Genomic DNA, 24,847 nt, shown 5'->3' with positions numbered 1-24,847 from the left:
CTTAATGTTTAAAGTAATTGAAACTGAAAAAAAACTGCAATGCCTTATGTTTTAATTTAATGAATTGATTAAATTTAACAAAGATGACAGATGAAAAATCAGATTGTGAGTGATATTGACATGCTGTCTGTTGATCATATGTTGTTGGCTGAAGCCTCCAGAAAAATTATTTTTATTGAATATTTTCAATTCAATTAATTACTCTCAGTTATTTACATTTACAATGAGCTGAAATACAAATTATAAAACCTTGTGGCTTAAAACACAGGCCCCCATTTTTTTCACCAAATCAGTTTCAAAAGTCTCAATGCTTTTAAAAAAAATATCAAAATTCGTTTGCTCAATCAGATTCAAAGTCAGTAAAACAGCAATAATGCAGAACCTGCAGGCAACATCTCCTAGCACAATTCTACACAATAAAAATGAATCTTTTAGGATATGATCTTAACGCCATACAGATATTAAAGTTGTATGACATTTCTATTTTTCAGGATAGTCGATGGGCAGAAGCATTTACCAAATTGAATGAAGGTGATGGTCAAAGACAGATAAATGGTTTGCTATTTAGTAAACAGTGCAAAATAGCCACTGGAAGCAATGGAGCACAGGTATTCGTTGGAAAAATAGTGATCAGTATGTTGCTGTCAAGAGAATAAACACTGATTTTGTGCAATCAGAATTGGAATTCTTTGATGCAGTTAAAGACTTGCAGATGTCTCATGTTCTAAAGTACATTTGCTACAGACAAGATGATGACTTCACATATTTTGCAAGTCAGTTATGTGAATATAATCTCAAAGAGCTAATTGAAGATAAGTCGTGTCCCTTTCGTGACAGACTGGTACCAACTTTCTATAGGCGTGTCGATCGAGTTGTGCATACAATTTTTGACAGGGTTGAAGGAACTACATAGTGCTGATATTCTGCATAGAGATATCAAGCCAGAAAATGTGTTAATAGGTAAGATCATTGGATCTTTCTTCAAAGTATTTTCAACCAGTTACAGTGCAGGTCAATTTACCTTGGATTTTCAGTGTTTCACACAGACAGATTTCTTGACTATGAGAGATGTGTTTATGTATTCGCAACATCATATCAAAGGGTTGGCGTTGGCTGCCGCTTGTTGTTGACTACATGCACTTTTTTACCACATATTGACAATATTGCATTTGACAATGTCAAAGTGTATCACCTGTACCCAACAATTAGTAAAATTAACTGACTTGTGCAAATCTTTCTGTTGGGTAATATCTATATGGGATGGCGCCCAATAACCGTCAATGCACTGGCTGTAGTTTACGAGATGTTATATGTTACAAGAAAAGTAGGTAGGCAATTCACTTAATACTTATACACTTTGTTTTGAAATTGAGCCCATCTAACACTGGTCAGAATTTAATTTGATGGGTTTGAGTGCATGTTCACAAAATATTGATACATCTACATTTAATCCTTGGAAACATTTCGCTGAAAAGCGAACATGCAGTGGTGAAGGGACTGTACGAAACTTCTCTCGCAGTCAAGAAATATCTGAGGTATGTAAGGGTAGCTCAAACCCCCAACTGGGACTGTTTACTCGAACTCTGAGTTGGCTCAAAGTGCATTCTGGGACTGGTCCCAGTTGGCTTCTAGGACGGTCCAAGTTGGCTTCCAGGACCAGTCCAGATGCCTTCAAAATTCATTCTGGGACTGGTCCCACTTAGCCTCCAGGACCGGTCCTAGTCTGGGGATGGGAGGGAGGGGTTGGGGAGAGTACTTGCTTGAGCCCATTTTAGACCTAAAATCTTGTTATTTTAGGACCCCATTTTATACTAAAGAGGTACAGTAGCTGAAGACAAAACAAAAAGTAAACAATGACCGAGGAAGTGAACAGCCCAACCACTCTATCAGATTTAAATCAGTTCAATGTTGACAATATACAGTCTGTGAATGCAAGCTAAATGCATGGGCTTGTATAAAGTGTTTATAGAACCCAAAACAAAGACAATCATGATTGCCTTTTCACTTTCATAGTTCATGATATTCTGATTTTAACAAAAAGCGTCAAATTTGTAACAATAAGTTTTGAGGATGGAAAAAGTTAGACAGGGCTGGACATTTCTAATACACTTTGTCTTTCATAAAATCTGAAAATACTTCTGCACTTGTGGGTGTGAAACAAAAAAAATATTTACTCTTGCCTAATCCTTTTAGTTAATAATCCTGATTTTATTGTCCTGGATATTGTAATCTTTGTATTTCCTGACCTACCATTGTACATCAGTGACTTGAACAGGCGCGGAATTATTCATTTCGTCTGTAACAGAGTTTATCGATGATGATGATGACGACGCTGGTGATGATGATGATGATGATGACAAAGATGATGAAGATGGTGATGTTGGTGGTGGTAATGGGGAGAAAAAAGGAGATGGTCATAATGAGTATGGTTCTATTGACACAGTCACTGGTCTTTGCTGTACCCAACCTCATTTGGCGTTGACATCAGCATCTGCAGTGACAGAAAATGCCACGTCTAGCATCACGTCCACCAGTCTAACTAGTTCTGTAGTGACAGACATGCTGAAATTGATGATAATTCAACAGAACAACCACAGAGTGAGTATGAAATCACATAGACTGTCGCAAACATCACACAGTGTTAAATGACCTAGTGATGAATTTGTCATCGATTAAAATGAAGCACTTCACTGAGAAGTTTCTCTCTGTGTGTAGATGAAGTTTATTATGGCTCTTGTACGATGTAAACAAGTCTAATCTATAATGCGAAGTACAGGAAATGTTCTATTGGACAGTAAACCAAATTCATCATGTAAATGTAAATACAAACATAATCACTACTTAAATCATGTAAACCATATAGACATCCTTGTACACTACACGCATTCTTAGGCCTTTTTATGCACCAGGTTTTGTTTCTATGGCTGCCTTCCATTTGACTCATTCACCTTTTCCCATCATTCGTATGGGACATTGCTAATTCTGACAAACTTCCAGAGTCTAAAATGCATTCTTTTATCACATTAACTTACATTCACTAGCTTCACACCATTTGCCTATTTGAAGGCAAATTAAACTGCAAGACTCTTTCAATAATGCATGCTCATGACTTTTTGATATAAGTTGGTTGATATTGTATGAAGAATTTTTTTATCAAAAATTTATGAAATGTTTTATTTTCTACAGAACTAAATCAAAGACAGTCGCCTGGAAGAAAGTTGAGAGATTGGTCGTCAGCAGAGAATAAAGCCATCTATGACCATTTTGATGTGAATTTAAAAACGCTAAAATGTCCTGGCCGCGATGAAATTCTTTGCTGTATAAAGAAGTATCCAATTCTCCGTCTAAGACAATGGAGACAAATTAAAGTCAAGTGTGGAATAAAATCAAACAATTGAAAAAAATGAAATTGACATAGCATGAATGAGATCAAAGTTATACCACAGTAGCTGTAACTTTTGACCATATTTTTCTCCCAGTATCATGAAGGAAACCAAGCCAGGTCCATCCATCTGTACCAGTGCCTGTTTTACATGCTCATGCTGTACGTACAGATTAAGTGGGAAAAATAGCCCTCTCTTCCGGTCAGAATAATAGTGCCCCTAGTGGCGAAAAGCTTAATTCCTTGTGTTTTGGCATGGGCTCACAGCAACTTAAAAATGGCATATTACTTTAAAAATTGATTGCGTAATATAAATTACAATTTGTACATGCAGGTGTACATCAATTTCATGATCTGAATCAAGTTGCTGTGTTGCGTCTGTTGATGACAATACTTTACCATAAACAATACAGAATATTGAGGATTATTTGTAGCCTATGATGTTACCTTCTTTATATATTTTATGCATGTCTAGCTTTCTAATTTTTAGTCCCCATGGACACTGTCCGGGGAGACTTATAGGTTTGGTCATGTCCGTCTGTCCGTCCATGTGTGCATCCGTCTGTCTGTGCGTCCGTCCGTTCACGAAGATATCTCAGAGATGCCTGGAGTGATTTCATTCAAACTTGGTACAAGGATTACTTCATATGTCATACATATGCATGTCAATTTGTTTTGTGATACGATTAAATATAGCAGCTATTTTGTTATGATTTTTTTTTCATGTACAGAGCCATAACTCAGGCACATCTCAACCCATTTTATTTAAAGTTTGTACAAGGACATTGACCTATATAATACATATGCACGTCAATTTGTTTCATGATATGATCCAATATGGCAGCATGGCGGCCATTTTTTTACAATTTTTTCATGTACTGAGCCATAAATCAGGCATTTTTTCAACTGATTTTATTCAATGTTGGTACAAGGACATTGACCTATGTCATGCACATACACATTGATTGTGTTTTGATACAATCCAATATAGCTGCATGGCGGCCATTTTTTAATGATTTTTTTCATGTAAGGAGCAATAACTCAGGTATATATCTCAACAGAATTTTTTCAAAGTTTGTACAGCGACATTGACCTACATGATGTATATGCACATCAATTTGTTTCTTGATATGATCCTATATGGCTTCCGTGCAGCCATTTTGTTACAATTTTTTCATGTACGGAGCCACAACTCGAGCAAGTCTCAACCGATTCTATTTAAAGTTGGTAAAGGACATTGACCTCTGTCATGCATATCCAATTTGATTTGTTTTGTGATACGATCAAATATGGCAACCATGCGGCCATTTTGTTACAATTTTTTTTCATGTACGGAGCCACAACTCAGGCACATCTCAACCAACTTTATTCAAAGTTGGTACAAGGACATTGACCTATATCATACATATGCAAGTCATTTTGTTTCACAATATAATCCAATATGGCTGCATGGCGGCCATTTTGTTACAATTCTTTTATGTCCTTCACTCAGACATGTATCATTGGATTTTAAACTTGGTACAAGGACAGTGATCTATGTCATAAATATGCATGTCAATTTGTTTCACATCAGATGCAATATGGCTGCCTTGTGGCTATTTCGTTATTTTGTCATGTCCTCAGCTATAATTTGGAAATATATCAACAGATTTTTTTCAAAGTTAGTACAAGGACATTGACCTACCATAAGGACATTGACCTATCATGATTTTCATAAATATGCATGTCTATTGGTTTCACAGTCCAACGCAATATGTCATACATATGCAAATCAATTTGATTTAACGGCATGTAGCAGTATCATGTGAATATTATACTGCATTAAATTTCATGAAACTTGGTACAGATGTTAAGCTCGCATTACTTTAACAATGAAAGAGACATTTATCAGTGTCAAGTTAGTTAATTTGTAATTGCATATGTAATGAACTTTCATAATTAGAATGATATATCCACAGATACTGCGTTAAATTTGATGACACTTGGTAGAGATTTTGATCCCATAGTGTTGTAAATACAAATCAATGACACTTAGTGGTATCACTTATATATGTAGAGTAATTGGTAGTTTGCATTTACATAGTGGATTTTAGGTTTTTTTAGCATGGATGTCCAAAGTACTGCATCAAAATTTATGAAATATGGTACCGGTGATAATCTGTCAGTGTTAGGATAGGATGCAAAAATGTTTGGCAGCATCCTTTAGATTAAGTACTAATCGATTCATTTTAATGACCTTTTGTAATTAGTATGGCGGCTTACATTGGTTTTATGTTTTCACCACCATTGAACTCATTTTTGGCCATTAAGCCCAATTTGTATCGTTGTATTTTTAATCACAGACCTAATTAATGAAGAGGACTCTTTCCTCTAAGAGTACTTGTAATTAAAGTACCCATTAACAAGTGGGGACTGTGTCATTGTCAATGACTTATTATCTGAGGAAAGATAATATAGCTTAACTACTGGTATTTGACATTGTTGCATTCGCTTCCATATGTATAGCGATGTTGATTGTAATGTTCCTTGTTTCATTGATGGCAATTAAGCATGTCATGAAAGCTATTTCATAAAATGCAATCAATGTTGTTCTCCTTTCTGTTTTGATTCAGTTACCAATGCAACTGAACTACAACTAACTAAAGTCATCAAACATATTTCTGTCTGTGCTAAAGCATGGATAGAAAATGTCAGAAAAGGTTTAGATAATGTTACTGATTCTGAGAAAACTATAGTACTGACATAATGTTGGTATGTAAAACTTCTGGTGTAATGCCATGTTAATGGAAGCTATTCTTACAAGCTAGAAATTGCACGTATGTACAGTCAAATATGTGTTAAGGACCATCTATGCAGCACAGCTTCTCGTCTATAATGGCCACTTTGGAGCAGTCCCAACAAATTTTACGATAAAGCACCGGGATGTAGTGGCACCCTTTCAATGTCCTGTTTGGCAGTTTAATTGTATATCCATCCAAGTAAAAAGCCATGTACCTCAGTACATAGTAGCACTGGTTTTAAAATTGCTTGTTTTTTTTTTCAGTTTGATCTAATGGACCCAAATTTGATAATTTTAGGGCACAAATTAGTATTTTAAGGACTTGTGAAACTGCACAAATATATATATCATTGAAACTTTGGCCCAATACAGCAATAAGTGACTTGAATATGAAGATTCGCATCTTCAGATTGGTACTGTGAATTTTTGTCAAATATTTTATTGTTCAAATCTTCGATTGCTAGTCCCTTGTAAGGTAGTAGACTAGACACAAGTGAACTGATACATAATCTGTATTGATGAACTCCCTTTTAAAGACTAGCGCATTTTAGAGTTGAAAATTTCAAATATTTTTCAACATTTTTAAGGTTGTGTTGTATATGGATGTAACACCCGTCAGGTTCAACCAACAAAGCAAGGGCATAATTGCACACACAAAAGCAGTTTATTAACTATCAAAGTGACGACTTTTTATACACACAAACATATCTGGTTCACCCAACAAAGCAAGGGCATAATTGCACACACCAAAGTGGTTAACTACCAAAGTGACGACTTTTTATACACACAAACATATCTGGTTCACCCAACAAAGCAAGGGCATAATTGCACACACCAAAACAGTTTAACTACCAAAGTGACGACTTTTATACACACAAACATATCTGGTTCAGTCGACAAAGCAAGGGCATAATTGCACACACCAAAGTGGTGAACTACCAAAGTGACGACTTTTTATACACAAACATATCTGGTTCAACCAACAAAGTAAGGGTATTATTACACACACCAAAGTGGTTTAACTATTTTGAACACATGGAATTGACAGTGAAAATTCTTGCCTTCAGTAATTTTTCGAAGTTTTTAAATATTGTTCCCTAAAAGCTAAATTTGTCAAATGTACATGTACAATATTAGCTCCCATATGGTACATGTATTAATGCAAGTACGTACTTCTGTAGAACTGCCTCAAATGTCACCATGGCTTTTGGTGTGGATGCATGCGGGTCTGTAGTGAGCAGTGTGCGAAACGCACGCAAAATCTCTACTGTAGTACTGGCCTTTTAATTCTTATTTCTTTTTTAATTCTGCGAATGAAGATGACAATCAAAACCACAAACTCGGGGCAACTGATCTCAGTGTTAAAAAAGAAACATATGAAATCAGCTAAAGGGCTTGAAATATGTCCCAACACGGTAATGCTAAGCATCCAGAAATCCGATCAGGGATGGTTAAATTTTAGCAGCACAAACACTGGATCACACAAAAATGGAGTCAATACATTACTTGGCTCTTCAAAAAACGATTCTGCCTTCTCCCCTTTGAGGGACTCATCGTCAAATACAAAAAATTAGGGCAGCTAATGAAGAGAAATAATACTGAAGTGTTGAAACCCACGGTAAAAGATGAATCCCAATTTAAAATGCAGGCCTTAGCGTAATCATTACAGTGAGCAAGGCAAATGGCCATCATGGTCAAAATACAATGAAGACAGTACTTTGCATAATGTTTAAATATCGGGCATTTACTTTCTAGCACCGAAATTTGACGTCCGACATATTTCCGTCACACATAACATTCTATATATCGGGTTTAATATCGGTACCAGACGATACAAGAATGACTTGCCTTCTGTTGCGGCACGCCGGGTTTGAGAAACTGCCAATAATTTACTTCAGGCTGATACATATCGGCGATTTTGGAACTCTTTATAGTAAACGATACTAGGCAAATCTTGAATGATTCGCCCTGCGTCTCGACACGCCGGATCTGTGAAGTCACAGATATTAACTCGATATTTATATTGGCGACTGGGATCCTAATATCGTCACTAGAATGATTCGTTTTGTGTCTCGGGCACGTCTGGGCTATGTAAAATCACCGATGTTAATCGGCGATTTTCTGGACAAATGTCCGATATATGTCCGATTTGTCACGTCACAGATCTTGTTAAGGCCGACTTCATCATTGCGGCTCGAACTTTGATACTAGACGATACTATACTTGTCAAATTGCGGGCAAATAATCGATGTTTATCTGGGAGACACTACCTTTATGTACATTTGGCCCCGCGGTCTAGGGACCAAGCCCAACTTATGTAGTCCGACCCTAACTTAAATTATACGGTACTAGACTTGTCTAAAACGGTGGGTAAATATCCAATATCGAAGATTTCACCACTTCACATATCTGGCCATAGTGTTTGTCGAGGGTCTATGATCTGAACAAACAATTCTAATTTCGATACAGTGTTGTCCAGTAAACACGATTGGAACTAATTTGGGATAATTGGATGGTGAAGTAATGTAATCTCTTCTGATTTTCTTTTTACATTACACACTTGCTTTGATGAGTAATTTGCAATATTGCAACATTCAGCTATACGGCACCAAACGAAACACTTTCGAGAAATTTGAAAAATATGAAAATCCAATTATCCCAAATTATTTCCGATCATGTTACACATGCGTCATGGTAGATACGCTAAACAATTACTCTTTTATGACCACGACGAGATCTCAAACCTAACGAAATGGGAACATATTGAATAGCGCTACTACTCCAGAGAGAAACGTGAGGTAAGGTCTTACGCTTTGCTGCAGTACCGATCAGTCTGTTCACCTTTTATTTGCGAATTTCACGTTTTGCATATCTCCTGAAAGAATAAATTTCGTATCTTTGGATAAGTTTGCCAGGTATTTAGCTTAGCAAAACATTCTGGTAAACTTCTGTACATAAGGAAAAGTTACTGGCCCGCGTCTTTAGGCACAGCAGGCCATCTTTCAAGAGTTATTGGTCCGGTATGAAAATCGCTGGTTTCGGGCCATCGGGTTATATAAAGATGCAAACGACCTAAAACGTTATTTATTGATGAAAACCGCCTGTTTAATTTCTTTGCGATTGATTGTTCAGGGTCCCACAGATGCTGTCTTTATGGCATGCCAAAACTATACGTTCTCAAAATGCAACAGATGTTTAAATGTAGGGAAATATGCATATTTAGAGTATAATCATATTGTTTACCAGAAGAACGTAGGATTAGTAATACGTTGAATTTTAAGTAAATTTGAAGGCAATCCTCTACAAATACTACATGCCCATATTTTGTAAAATACGCAATATCATTGCTGACTGTACACATTGGGCTGTGTTGACAAGCTGAACACAGAGTATTTCATCATGTTTCATGGATTTGAACCACAAACGGCAGTTGATTCACAGAATAAAAACTCTGGGGAAAAGAGTCAAAAGTTAGAGCTATTAGAGTCTTAAGGTGGTTCGAAAGGCTAGAGCGTCAGTTATAAATTTCAACAAAACTATTAAATATAAAAGTAGTCAACATTCTCTGTGGAATAAAAAAAACTAGACATTTGGGCACAAAGGCATTGCAGAGTTATAGCCTGTTGAAACTTCTGAAAAACTGACCAAATAAGAAGAAGTTGGGGAGTCCTTAGTGTATTAACTATGGGAGAGGTCCCCTAGCTTTTAATAAAATGTTTGAAAAGGGAAAGTCATTATTTGCTGTTTTTCAGGAAAGTTTGACAAGGCGGTGCTGGCATTCAGAGTGAGTGACTGCTATTGTAAATGCATTTTTAGATTCTTTGAGTGTCAAAGAGGTGTCAAAAGTGAGATTAACCAAAAAAACTGCTCTATGACTTCAGACGAGGGGTGCAAATATGGCTTGTTTTCAACATTTTTGACAGAATAACAATTTTCCTACATAATTGTATACCAATTTAATCCAACTTTGAAATGAGATATGGACATGGAATTTTTACAGCCTATTAACAAGGTTACAGATAAGATTTGTACGGCACAATTTTACTGTATTTGAAGTACTTTTTGAAAAATCACATTTTGAAATTTGAAAGAATTTTTAATAATTTTTTGATATATAAACCCATGTAAAATCATAAAAACAAATTTTATTTACAAATCCTGCCGTACAAATCTTACAATAAATAGTGTCAACATATTTATAACTAATTTGGTAATATTAATACTATCCAATTATTATTAAATTCAAATATTAAAAAAAATATGAAAAAATAAATTTTAATATTTACTGGTGTCATATTTCAAAATCATGGCTGCAAATATACAATTTTTATATCTTTGGAGAAAATTAACTAAGGGAGTTATCCTGAAATTTGAACTAAATATCTTGATTCTAACACTTGAAACTTGACATTAACTCTGAGAAAAGAATTGGTGCAAAAATAGCCTTTCCAACCACCTTAAACTTTTTTGAATTTATTTCATATTTGTACAAGAATTTTCCATAATGTGAATTTGAAATAAGGAGCAACATTCAAGGCTGGTGGAAATAAGTATTAGCAACTCGCTACATTGCAAAATATATTCAGGGGAATTACAAAGATAAACCATTTCATGTCTACAATATTAACACTAATATTGTCCAGTAAAAGCACATGCAGAGTCTAAAAAATGTTATACTGAGTCATTATTGGACAAAGTTGAAAGGAGGGGAATATAATTAAACATAGATCGTTTGCTTTTCCTAGTTTAACTTGTTTGTAGTTTGCAGGTGCTTTTGCATTAGTGGTGTCACTGTGATAGTAGGACATGTTCAGACACACACATGCCCTAACATAGGGTGTCACTGTGATAGTAGACATGTTCAGACACACACATGCCCTAACATAGATAGTAGAGAACAGGTTGACACACAAGGTTTCACATAGATAGTAAGACCAGTGCATGCCCTCACAACTCGGTCTGGCGTCATATGCACGAAGGTCCAATATATAGAGAACTAAGGCACTTAGCGCTTATATCTAGCGTGTGCCCCACTATTTAAAGGTCAGAGATTTTTTTCTACGTGTTATATGTACAAAACCCACTCCTTCATGGTGTCCTCACAACGTAGGTTGGCAACAGGTGCCTTCACTATGTTATGAAGACACGTATGTGTGTGTGTGTGTGTGTGTGTGTCTGTTAGCACGATATCTCAAAAACGGCTTGGCAGATTCCGATCACATTTCGCACACAATTTGTTCTTCAAATTTGCAAGAACTGATTAGTTTTTGGTGGTTGTGCTTTGCGAATTTATCAAGTTATGAGTAAAAGAAAATTTGTGGCCTGTATAAGTCTATGGGAGGCTAAATAAGTATGTTTGAGGGAGCTATACTAAAACATTTTACAAAAAGTGATTTCTGAATTCAGTCACTCGGCCGCGCTGATCGCTAATCTTGAGTTTTGACTGTTGATGTCGTCGTGTCGACGTTTGCACTTTAAGAATCGTGTGGGTTACTCTGGACATAGCGAACCAAAAGCTAGATTATCGAAGGTAAGCGTCATAATATTTGATCAATGCATTTTTCTCTGAGAATGAGATGTAGAGTGACACTTTTCAATCTTGTGTGTGTGTCAGCGAATTTATATTCCGGCATGGTTCCGCTGAGATCAGCATAATATTATGGCGACGTATTGACAGTCTGTGTCTTTTAAGTTGCTTTTCAAGATTGTATTAGCTACAGAACCAACAATGACAAATTTTTCATGAGATTTCCATGTTGGCATTGATGTTAAATCAGCAGCAGTAGGCTAGCTCCTGCGTACAATAGGTCTGCGTTTTCCGGCGGTACGGTGGTAGGCCGACGGCTTGTACCACACTGTCCACAGGACAGCACGTGGTAGAGGCCGTGTGCACAACCTGTACGCAGAGCTTCGAATACACTAGACAGAGTTCGTGTTTCCGTAAATTAGGCATTGAACTTGACAATATAGGCAATAACCAGAATCATCGACCATCGCCTGACAAGTGCACCATAGTCAGCTGTACATGAGTTGCGTGGCGTGGTGAGCAGGTTCCCATGGGTATTTATTTTTTGAAACGCGTACTTCAAAGGTCACGAACTCATTTTGCTGCTACACGGCGCGGCACAGATGATTGTATCGTTTTTTGGCGCATTGAGATACTGTGAAGTAGGTCAACTCGTTCTACATGGCAATTTTATGTGAAATATGCAGAATTTATACGCAAACGCGACCTCTGCCAGTCAAGAGCCTGCTCAGCCATTTGCACTTGCATCGACAGATATTGTTGGATCATAATTTTTCCAATGGTTTCTTTTCTTTTTTTTCATTGCGTAATACAGTGGGGATAATGTCAAATTTAGATAGATTGGATTAATTTCGGGAATAAAAACAATGTAATGTCATAAAAGCCAATACCCCAGAAGTACTCAACAAAATGTGCACGCCAGGCCATTCAGTTCATATCTGGTTGATATATATGCTGGCCCCGAAAACGGCCGTATGTACACGTGTTTTTACACGTGGAAATGACATGTCGTGTTCGGAGGGCTGGTACTAGTAAGGTTTTGACATACCGATCCCAGTAACATTTGGACTTCTGTGATGAAAATTTACCAAAAATTGTAAGATATTGGAACAGTTGAAACATTCAATCTTTCAGTTAAAGATGAGCAAGTAAGCGCCATCACCCAATCTTGTAAACGCTTTAGGATACGCGTGTCTGAGGACAGCTCATTGATTCCGTGCTACATCGTAATAATATTTCGGCAAAAGCTGGACTTTAATTCCTTCAATAACCATGGAGGAAGAAAGAAAGACGGAGAGGAACCCAGTCTGTCATTGATTCCAGTCGAAGGTTAACAAACGTTTAGAGCAAAACTTGCAATTGCTCCGAAAATAAACATAACTCGTGATAATATTTCGATATCACCCCGCCGCCAAGCAACTGACCGCGATCGCTATTACAGATATCGTGATACACGAAATTCAAGGAAGTCTCGACCCTTCCGCGAACTTACTTTATTTTTTGCGATCGGTCATGACGTCGCCGTTTACCTATTTCCTACCATTTTCCTGACGTGTTCCTTTTCCTTCCTAGTTTTTCTTTCTTTCTTTTTTCTTTCGAGTATTGCCATGGCATAACTGAAACGAACCGGGAAACGAAGGCTGTACGTACCCAAGCCTGAGTGTGATTTTGAGAGCAAACAGATTACGCAGATAATGCGAACGATCGCAACCGTTGCCAACAGACTCATTATGCAGAGCCATGCCCCAAAACGCCCACCCAAACTTGGCACTAATCCTGATCCCGGTCCATTTCGAGCCGGGCTTTAACTTTCAAGTTTCTCCATCTTCGTTCAATATTGCCATTGGACGGAGGGGCGCAGGCACGAATATATAAAGAGGGTAAGAGGTCAATACCTAGCCCAGTTTGCTTTCCACTGTTTATACTTTTACCCTTGAAATCATCATGAGAAAATGTTCATATTTACGATAATGAGTGTCAACGTTCAGGTGTGAATAAGGTATAGAGAAAAAATATGGTAATAATGATACTTTATATTTTTGATCGGCCGTGTGTGGGAGCGTCTCATAACCTTTGACCCTGCACCGCTCTCATAAACATGATCAAGTACAAGTGCGATGAACCGCGCCTTTCACTTGTTATTTCACTAGCGGGCGCCTCAACATTTGGACGCAGGACAGTAACTCTGTGTTCTCCAAAACTATCCGCCCGCCTTTTGTACCAGGTATACGGTGAAGACAATGGCCAACTCTGGACCAAACAGCCCGTCTAGCGCGCCTGTCGCTAACATGTCACAGGAAGAGCTTCAGCTGCATCTAAAGGACAACCGTTTCCCACAGATAGTCTTGAAAATTCCCAACGGTAAGTCACGATCGTCCGACCTCCATGACAGGCCCCACCACGACCAAATCTTATTTACAGTGTTCTCACTCTTGTTTCCTTAAATGTTGTGTGTTTCATCATTTTATCGTCAAGGCATGGGCAACTTGCAGCTGAACTTAATTGGGACTACAACATGATCTTAAACGTCATTGAATCTGCTTTGTTATATATCTAACACATGTCACCGTTTTACATATCCATCGACATTGTGTAGCAGAGGCTATGACTAAGGTAGTCTGTGAAGGAATTCATACATCATTTCACCACCACAGTAAGACAGACGGAGAGAAGATAAGTCGTGTTTTATGAGATACTAATTCGTTTTGCCAAAAACTATTGTGTAGGTATGTTTATGTGAGTAGAAGGCTAACAAAAATCAAATTCAACCTCGGCTAAACTTCAACTAGAAGGGATTTACCCGCCCAATTCTTTTTCGCACCTCTTGTGGTATCAAATTACGATTGGGTTCGCATAAATGGTGTGCCGTGAGTTTTGCTATACTATACGGTGTATTATTTTCACGGCAGGAAATTTTGTGCGCACCGGAAGATCTTATAAGGTGAATATTCCTCAACAATGTCAGCTCTGCTCTCAGTAATGCAGAGCTGGGACAGCGCTGAGAAATGTCATGTCAGCTCATATAAAACCCTCTCATCTGCTCCACACACAGATGTCCCTTGTTTACACTAGTCTTCATTCTAATACAGTCTCGCAAAATTTATCTGTAACCAATGATAATCATTAGCCCGTCTTACTTCCTCGCCAAAATGGGATTAAATTACTGTCAACGTAGTCATAAGGTTCAATGTCTCAGACTTCATGTGTTCAATCTAATTGGTGAACATGATAAAGCAAAATAAACTTGTTCCTATTTCTCTTTTGCAGATCAAAAGATTGATGGGCCTGATTGTCTTTCCGTACAATGGAATGACGTCAATAACCTTTAGGCCGAAGGGCCATTTTGCAGTTCATAGAGAATGTAACGTAAGGTTTAATTCCTTTCTCACCATGGCAATGTATTATACTGTGTATTCTGTGAGTGTCTTCTATCAAATGAATAATCTTCTCAGAGATGATAGTCCACCCTATATAAATCCAATATTTACAGTGTACTGTAACAGTTATCGTAATTGATCATGCTAAACTAACCTATTTTGTGTTTAATCCAAGTCGATCATAAAATTTATATGCAAATAATCAACTTATATTTGAAATATCAAAGACTGTATCATACAGAGAATTTTGTAAACTTTGTGATGTTCACATTTGCCTAATTAGCTCCGCTGTCATGAGCTCATCAAATAGGCTGATCTTCTGTCGTTGCCCATATGTCCGTCCATCATCCCTCAACAATCGCTTTCTCCTTTGCAACTGCAAGTCTGATTGCTTTGAAATTTTATATGCAGCTTATTTGTGATAAACTTGTTCAAATAAGTTGTTCAAATTGTAGTGAAATTTGCATATTTTTGTTTTTAAGGCAATTTTCATCATTTTTGGTTAAAAAAATATTTGAAAATCTTCCTCAAACTCACTGGTCAGATAGCTTTGATATTTGCTACATAGGTCCGTAGGGATGATCTATTTCAGATTTATTCAAATAGTGGAGAAATATGCAAATTTTTATTTTCAAGGCAACTTTTGTCATTTTTGGCCAAAGCAATTGTTTCACCAAAATCGCTCGTCTGTCAGCTGTGATATTTGGTATACAGGTTTGAAGGGATATTAAGTAAAATGTGATAAATTAACATTATGATGAAATTTACAATTTTGGGGCAATTTTTGTCATTTTTGGTCAAAAATTGTATTTCTTAAAAAGTATGGGTCTGATAACTTTGCTATTTGCAGGTTCCTACAGATAAACTGAATGGGATGTATTTCGAAATTATGATTAAATCTGCAATTTTGTATTTTTGCAGCTATTTTCGCCTTTCTTTGTCCAGCCACTGAAATGAGCTATCAAAGATTTCCACCTTCATCAATACCGGTACATGTCAAAAATTATTCTCCACAAAACATAGCACAGCTATATTGCCCGCTAGGCAAAGACAGCTTTACACAATGTTTTGTTTGCACACAAGTGAGTAAAATAACTGATACACAATTGCACAATATGGATGAGAACTTTAAAAAAAACAGGTGACCAGGTGTTCAAAATTTTGTCAGTGTGAAAACAACTACATGTCATGATACATTGTGTTCATTAATATTTACCATTTTCAGTATCAAACAATGGATGCCATCAACTTTATTTTCTATTTTCTAAAAGGTTTCTCGAATTATTATGGAAAGATAGTTTGTAAAGATAGGAACAAGCAAACACAATTGCATAATATGGATGAGAACTTTTGAAAAACAAGTGGACCCAGTGTTCAAATTGTGTCAGTGTGAAAACCAACTGCACGTCATGATACGTTGTGTAGGTGTGTGTATGTGCAGTGTGTCTCAAAGCGTAGCTGCCTATGACACTTGACACCAGAATGCACAATTTTTTGAGTCGCTGACAGTGAAAATAGTGTCCAATAGGATTGCACGCGATGTATAAGTTTTTGGCTGTGTTATGCGTGCAATGTATGTTATCCTATGTTTTGGTTTTACACCTGCCTATGCGTCAATTACAATCACAATCCATAAGGAACGATGGCATTACACAAATATGTTCACATATCCTCAATGTCAAATTATCTTCAGTTTCAAAGTAGCTGGATTCCATCTCAAGTGAAAACTGATTTTATTCCGCACACGTTGTACTCATGAATATTTACCATTTTCAGTATCAAACAGTGAATGCCATCAACTTTATTTTCTTTTGTTCTAAAAGGGACTTTCCGACTTAAAATGGAAAGATAGTTCGTACAGATAGGAAGAAGCAAAGGAGGAGATAAGACATATACGTATATAATTAATTTTGTATTACATTTATTTTGCAATATGTTTTTCACTCACACAGCGCTCTATCCTGTAGTCACTTCCTCCAGTATAAACCATAGAGTTTAAATTATGTAATACAAACTACAAATTTAAAAGCATACATTTTCCCCCAAACTTTTCTTCATGAAACATTTCACTATACATACTTCAGTGCCAGGGGCCTCCATGGCAAGCTTGGTAAACATTTTACATACTGTTGACATTCAAACAAACCATCATTTGTGTACGAAGTTTGTGGGGGAAATTACATGTCAACTTTCAATGTTTACAAAAATATGTATGGCGAAATCTTCTTTTGCTCTGTGAATATCACCGTGTTTGCTCATTAGTATGAACTATCGAATGTTTCAGAGTCCAAATACCTGAGCAAGAGGTGCATACTATGTATTTGAAGATCCAACATCTTTTCTCTGTACAGATTCTAGAGGATATGACATACATCATCCGGCAAAATCCAAATTTACCATAAGTAACCAGAGATGAGCTTCAGGCTGATTGGAAAGCAATTGAAGACAGTGTGGCTTGTTACAAAACATTGATGTCAAAGGTAAATCTTGTTACCAGGTATTACAAGCATGAAAAACGGGCATGATAGACCGCAAGGCAATGACACGTAAATTGCTATTCTGGTACCTTAATGGAAGTTTCATAAACAATGTACACATAAATGAATATAATCTACTCCAAGGTGTCTTTTTTAGCTTTTATAGACTATTGTCTATAGAAGCTATTGGGATGGGTATCCGTCCAGCGTCAGTCTGTATGTATGTATGTATGTCCGTTTGTGAGGTGTCCATCCACTCAAATGTGTTGAGAACCGCAGTACTTACTGATTTGATATATGTTGTGCAGATGGAAAATATGATTATGAGCAACTCTATTTTTATTTTTTTATATTTGTGAAAATATGCAATTAGTGCCAAAAAGGCGCTTTTGGTAAAAAATCTTCTTCTTCATAACCGCTGGTCAGACAGCTTTGTTATTTGGTATACAGTCCTTAGGGATAACCCAGCTAAGCTTTGTTCACATTATGATGAAATGTGCAAATCTGTATTTTAATGAATTTTTTGTCATTTTTGGTCAACACTCTATTTCATCAAACCACTCGTCTGACAGCTTTGATGTTTATCATACAGGTTCCTACAGATGAACTTAATATGATATATTGAATTTATGATGAAATCTGCAATTTTGTATTTTTGGTGCAATTTTTGCCATTTTTGGTCAAAAAATGTGTTTCTCAAAAACTACTTGTCTGATGCCTTTGATATTTGGTATACAGTTTCCTAGGGGTTGTCTTAGTGTGATATATTGAAATTTGATGAAATCTTTGGGTAAATTTTTGCCATTTTTAGTCAAAATATTTGTTTCTCAAAAGTTACTCATCTGATAGCTTTGATATTTTGTATACAGGTTCCTAGGCTTTATCTTAATGTAATATATTGAAATTATGATTAAATCTTTATTTTTGTATTTTTGCAGCTAACTTTGCCATTTTGGTCAGGTCATCCTGAAATGGGCTATCAAAGATATCCACCTTCTACATCAATACATGTGTCACAAAAATTACTCTCTACATAGCACGGCAGACCTCTGTCGACTGTTTGGTCACTTGTTTTTCAAAACTGCTGGTCAGACAGCTTTAATATTTGGTTTACAGGTCCCTAGGATGACCCTAGTGAGATGATTTCATAAGGTCAGGAAATACTTAATTTTGTATCCATGTCTATAGTAACTTCAGGGACTTTGGCCCAATGTTTTTGAAGTTGGAAAGGTTAGCATCGCAATAAATCTATCCATGTTTGCTTTTATATTTAGTAGTACAGTATTGAGTAGGGTAGACTATTGTGCTGTAGTACATAGTTGTATAGTCAATGATTCATTGACTCTCTATTGCCTTATATTGTTTTAAATTTCGATGCAAATTTGAGTCAAATGCACCTGGAATTTGAAATGGAATGACATGCAATATGCTTGACTTATGTAATATCATCAATAGGTTTGCCTAGAATGATTATATAAAAAGACTTTATTTTAATGATATGACACATAATTCACAATATTTTTGGCATTTATCCTATAGGGATCAGAACATTGGCATCTATCAGAGTGTTGGAGATCACCTTTGGAGGTCAAAGTGCACTGGGGAAGATTGTAACCATTGTTAATGTAAGTATCGTATTTCTCAGTTATTCAACGTAATATGATAACTTGATAATATTGTGTCATGTTCATTATGCTCTTTGTCTCTTTTGAGTAAGCTTCTGTCAACACAATAATGGTTTAACTCCGTGTTCACTTGCTGGACAAATCTAAGTACAAAGCCTTTCAGAGTTATATAAAGAACCTTGTCTTATATTGGTTATATATTTTTACCATGATTATTCCTTCTTCATAGGATGCTAGAAAACTTTCTGTGAAAGGAAGAAAGATGGCAGACTACCTCGTTGGGTGTTTTGGTGCATGACGAGAAGGTTAAGCAGTTCGTTATTTTCCTTGAAGGAATAATCTTATGCAATGTTAAAGCAATAATCTTGTTCTTGCACTCCTTTCTTATATGGGAGCGCATTTCCTGTGTAACTTTGACTATGCTCGAGCTCTAAAGGGTGCATGTCAATTTTTAGAGTACTTTTGGCTCACATCTAAAGACAAAAATACAATCCGGGGTAGGGTCAGACAGTTAGGCCTTGCTATTATGGGAAATGTGTAATTTGGTCATAGCAAGACTATGTCTTCCGAAAATCATGAAAAATCAAAGTAGGACTTTGTATGTATGCCTATTTTCTCAATGGCAGTATTAAGAAAACTTCATTTTTACTATTTTTACTTTGCTGTCAGAGATGGGAAGCTGATCAGATAAGCTGACTCATTCATTTTGTCTGTCCTCAATTTAGTCTTCACTAAAACTGCCCAGATGACATTCACCATGTGATATTTGACTACAAGCCACTGACTATGACGGATTTATAATATTATTAAAGGACAAATACCTTGCATATGCAAATTTTTTATCTGACTTTTTTAGTGTTTTTCAAATAGCCTCTTGTCTCATGTGGTTGGTTTGACAGCTTCTTGTCTGATATGGCTGGTCTTACAGCTTCCAGAGTCAATGTGCAGCTTCCTTAGGAGCCCTTATCAACTGTTAATGTCAAATTGTACAAAAAAAATTGTACATGTACATGTGTTAACATTTCTTTATATTGCTCAACTTACTTCGAAAATCTTCATTGAAATTGTCCACTTCGAATATTTAAAAAGAATGTTTTGGTAAATTTGCTACTTTCTCATAAAAGCATTTTCTCACGTAGTGTTTATCTGACAGCTCTCAAGTATAGTTTTTTAGGTTTGAAGGAATGCTATTGGAAGGTGTTTTTTAAATTAGCATGAAACTAGATATTTTAACTTTTGCAAGTACTCTGACTTTTATGCAGATGTTGGTCACATTGTATCAGCAAGTTTTTTTGGTATTTTCTATGATAAAAATATTGTTGGTATACCACCAGTCCGAGGAACTCCTAATTCAGCAATCTAGCACTTGCATAATATGTTCGTTTGATTTTTTTTTAAAACTTTTCCAGCTTATTTTTGTGATTTTTTTCTCCAATACCGAGTGCAATTAAAATTGATTTTGTTTCCAAGGATGACCTCACTATGGTTTGTATGATCATAACCAGTACTTACTGATCTGGCATGTGCCACCAGAAATTATAAACATTATTCACAATTGTTTTTATTTTATATAAAAATCATTGAGTATAACCATACTTGTTATATTGATATGATGAGGATAATTTCTTATATAAATTTTTAGAGCTCATTTTATCATTTGTGTTTGTCTGACATTTATTTAGATGTTACCATTTGACAGGTTTTCAGTTTTGCTGTGTCGCTGTCTCTCAATACTCCCATGAAGGAGCGTAACATTTACATAAACACTGTTAGATGTGTAGAGTAAAGAATGAGGCTATTCAGGTGGTAGAGTTATTAGCTCTGCTGTCGGCATGCAGACTTTATCAAATATGTGTCCAGGTGATTGTCGACTTTGAACATTCCAAGTTGTGCTTTCAAAAGCAATTTCCGATTTCTTTCATTTTTTAGTACAGGTCCTCAAGGATGACCTTATCATATTTGTTCAAATTGTTCAGAAATATGCAAATTCGTAATTTAAGGCTTTTTTCATCAATGTTGGTCAAATATTTCTTTTACTATAATCGCTTGTCTGATAGGTTTGTAATTTGGTATATAGGTTCCCAGGTATTATCCTTATTATCGTGTATTTATAGCAACATGATAAAATCTGCAATTTTGTATTCTTCTGACAATACTTACTCTTTTTTGTTAAAAAAGATTTTTTCTTAAAAACTACTTGTTTCATAAATTTGATATTTGGTAGACATATTTGTGGGTACAATCTTTATGTGATCTGTCTAAATTATGATGACATCTCTAATTGTGTATTTTAACAGCCAGTTTTGAAATATTTGGTCATGCCGTCCTGAAATAAGCTATCAAAGATTTCCAGCTTCATCAACACATTTCTCATAAATTGTTAGTCTCTACTTAACATAGTAGAGCTGTATGGCAGATAGGTCGCTTGTTTAAAGAACACCATCATTTTGGCGACACACACGTTGCCTTCTTCAGGGTAAACACTGATAAAGGATTTATTTTATCATGGTTTACCCTGAAGAAGGTGAAATGTTTATCGCGGAAACATTGGTATTCATTAAATAAAATATTTTACTGAAGATTCTTTGCTCCCTACACCTGCTATGGTCCAGGCATGTTCCTAAACTCCATTCGTAACTTCAATGGTTGTAGTAAGACTGACTTTTTCCACCAAATTAAGACATTTTTAGACTGACTTTTTTTATAAAAATTAGTTATTTTTTACATTATTTCTTAAAATACTTTTTCTTGTAAACTGCTTCAGTAGAAGTGATGACTTTTGATTTATAGCAACAATGAAATTATTGTACTGAGTCTGCAATGGTGATGAAATTCACAAATGTACATGTACATGTACATTATATGTACGTTATTTGTCAAATTTTCTCACTATTTGTTTCAAGTATTGTTTTTTTATATGCAATTTGTTAGATTAATTTAAGCTTTATTTTTTAGCTTTCTTGGAATGCAAAAGGTTTGTAGTTGCATTAGAATTTATTTACACATTTTTTTTATTATTACTTATTGTTATTGAAATTTATATACTTGTTTTTTAAAGGGCAGTTTTACAGTTTCTGGTCCAAAAATCATTTTCTATTAATCAGCTCGTCTGATTAGTTTGAAACTTGGCATTTAGATTCCTTGGAGTGACCTCGGGTTTTTGGCTTCGCTGTTAGTGATACAAAGCTTATCTTTTATGTGGATTTATGGCATTGTCTGTCGTCCGGTGTTTGTAAAGTTTTTACATTCCAAGCTTCCTCTTCAAAACAGCCAGTGTGATTACTTTAATATTTGAAATATATATTTGTTCAAATTGTGATGAAATATGAACAATTGTGTTTTTTTTAGGCTAATTTTGCTATTTTTGTTCAATGTCAGAAGTTACTTTTATCAAAACCGCTTTGTGAAAGCTTTGATACTTTCATACAGGGTTCATAGAGATGATCAAAATGTGTACAATATATTGAATCTGTGTGATTAAGTCTAGAATTTGAATTCTAGCCATTTTGGGTCATTTTTTGTTCTCACAAGTGTTTGTCTGATAGCCTTGACATTAATTATACAGTCACCAAGGGTTATCCTAATGTAATGTGTATCGAAATTATGATGAAATCTGTAATTTTGTATTTCGGGTGCAATTTTTATCAGAAAAATTGATTTTCATAATTACTTGTTTGATAGCTTGATATTTGCTGTAGAGGTTCCTAGTGTTTATCTTAATATCATATACTGAAATTATAAAATTATGCTGAAATCGGCAATTTTGTATTTTTAGGGTAATTTATGCCATTTTTGTCACAAACTTTGTTTTCTAAAACTGCTTGTCTTATAGTTTTGATATTTGGTATAAATGTTCTTACGGATGATATTAATCTAAGTCACGGTCAGCCAGGTAAGTGTTATCTTTCCTGCCATTCAGCCTGAGCATACTTTCTTGGCCTGTCTGATTATGAGTCCCATGTCTTTCGTCACCTTCAAACATATCAAATGTTGCAAAAGATTTCCACCTTCGTCAAAACATGTCACAAATAGTTAAATCTCTACACAATACAGCGGAGCCCTATCGGCTGCAAGGTCGCTCGGTTACAGATTTTTGTGAGATTTGCATATTTGTATTTCCTTGGCATGTTTTGTGCCTCCATTTGGTTTTTTTATGCACAAATACCAGAGAGCTTCTATTTTTGTCGGTATCTGTATGTCTGTAAGTATGTGCAATGTGTGTCCGTCCACATATAAATATGCAACACTGCAGCACCTACTATCTTAGTATTTGGTGTACAGGTGAACCCATGGGTGGAGATGTGAATTTGTACAAACAAATATGTCAGTGTACAAAATATCTAATGAAGTCATAAAGGGAAAATCCAGTAAATTGGTCAAAAATTCGTTTTCTCTGAATTAACAATTCTGATTGCTTTGAAACTTTGTTAACATGTACTTAGAGACAACCTTATTTGAATGTCTTCACATTTTGGTGAAATTTTCTTATATTTGTATTTTTGGGGAATTTTTTTCCATTTTTTTTTGTTAAAAAGATCATTTTCTCTGAAATTGCTCATCTGATTGCTTTGAAACTTGGTATGCATGTTCTCAGGCGGTATCTTTAAATTTACTCACTCTGGCCTGCCACATCAAACCAAATGTGAGCCAGGTGATATTGAAGCAATGTTTTCAGTTTCGAGTGAATGAATTTATTCTTCAGAACTACTTATTTGACAGCCTTAATGTATTCTAGTCACTGGGAATGACCTAGTTTAAATTTGAGTGACAGTGTCATTAACACTAAATCAGATGTTATTTTTATGCCATTCATTGAACAGTTGGCCAGTATATTTTTTAAATTCTTCATCAGCACCTTCTCATTTTAGAGTCCTGTAGTTTTTTAAATATTTTCCACATACAGCAAAACCTGTCTACCTTCACTTGGACTGGATTTGTTTTGAAATGATATTTAAGAATATTTGTCATTGTGCTGATAGGCAATTGACTTGAAAACCTCTAAAGTTTGACTGTTCTATTTAGGCAAAGTTGAGATAACACAGGTTTTGCTGTATTTTATTTCTTACCAAGTTACACTTGTTATTCGCTTACGATATATATTGAAATCATTATTTTTAGGGGCCCAAGCCTACCGGCTGGGCCCCTATTGGTTTTATAGGAGTTCAACTTTCTTCTTCTTCTTCTTCTACTTAGGGGCCCAAGCCTACCGGCTGGGCCCCTATTGTTATTGCTCGAGTTCTACTATTTAGGGGCCCAAGCCGACCGGCTGGGCCCCTATTGTTTTCGTAGGAATTCAACTTTCTTTAGGGCCCAAGCCTACCGGCTGGGCCCCTATTGGTTTTATAGGAATTCAACTTTCTTCTTCTTCTTCTACTTCTTCTTCTTCTTCTTCCGCTCTTTTTTTGTCGACCTAGAACTCAAAACACCGCTTACCGCAAACTTCTAAAACTTGCAGGGCTAATAGGTACCTATGAGATCTCGTGCACCTGGGTATACAAATTTCGATTGGTCACGTGACCTGGCGGCCATATTGGATTTTCCGAAAACCTAAAAATGGCTTCTCCAGAAGACCCAGGGGTCTAGTCGATTTGAAATTTTTTGTATAGCAAGCATGGCCTAAGGTCTTCAGAATTTGCTAATAAAATCGAGTGCGGTCACGTGACCTTGGCCGCCATATTGG

General features: G+C 36.0%; 1 protein-coding gene and 1 long non-coding RNA gene across 2 annotated transcripts in view; one reads left to right on the top strand and one right to left on the bottom strand.

Annotated features, from left to right (window-relative positions):
- The window catches only part of LOC139142963 (uncharacterized), a 424,363-nt gene that overhangs the window by 78,882 nt on the left and 320,634 nt on the right, over window positions 1–24,847 (bottom strand). The window lies entirely within an intron of this gene.
- On the top strand, window positions 17,405–21,321 carry LOC139132065 (uncharacterized). The gene is made up of 3 exons (XR_011552257.1): window positions 17,405–17,545; window positions 19,082–19,167; window positions 19,397–21,321. It is a non-coding gene; the product is annotated as an uncharacterized lncRNA (long non-coding RNA).

Source organism: Ptychodera flava, chromosome 1 (genome assembly GCF_041260155.1).
Source record: "Ptychodera flava strain L36383 chromosome 1, AS_Pfla_20210202, whole genome shotgun sequence".
In the NCBI taxonomy this organism is placed as follows: domain Eukaryota; kingdom Metazoa; phylum Hemichordata; class Enteropneusta; family Ptychoderidae; genus Ptychodera; species Ptychodera flava.
This window is presented reverse-complemented; position numbering and strand designations above follow the sequence as displayed.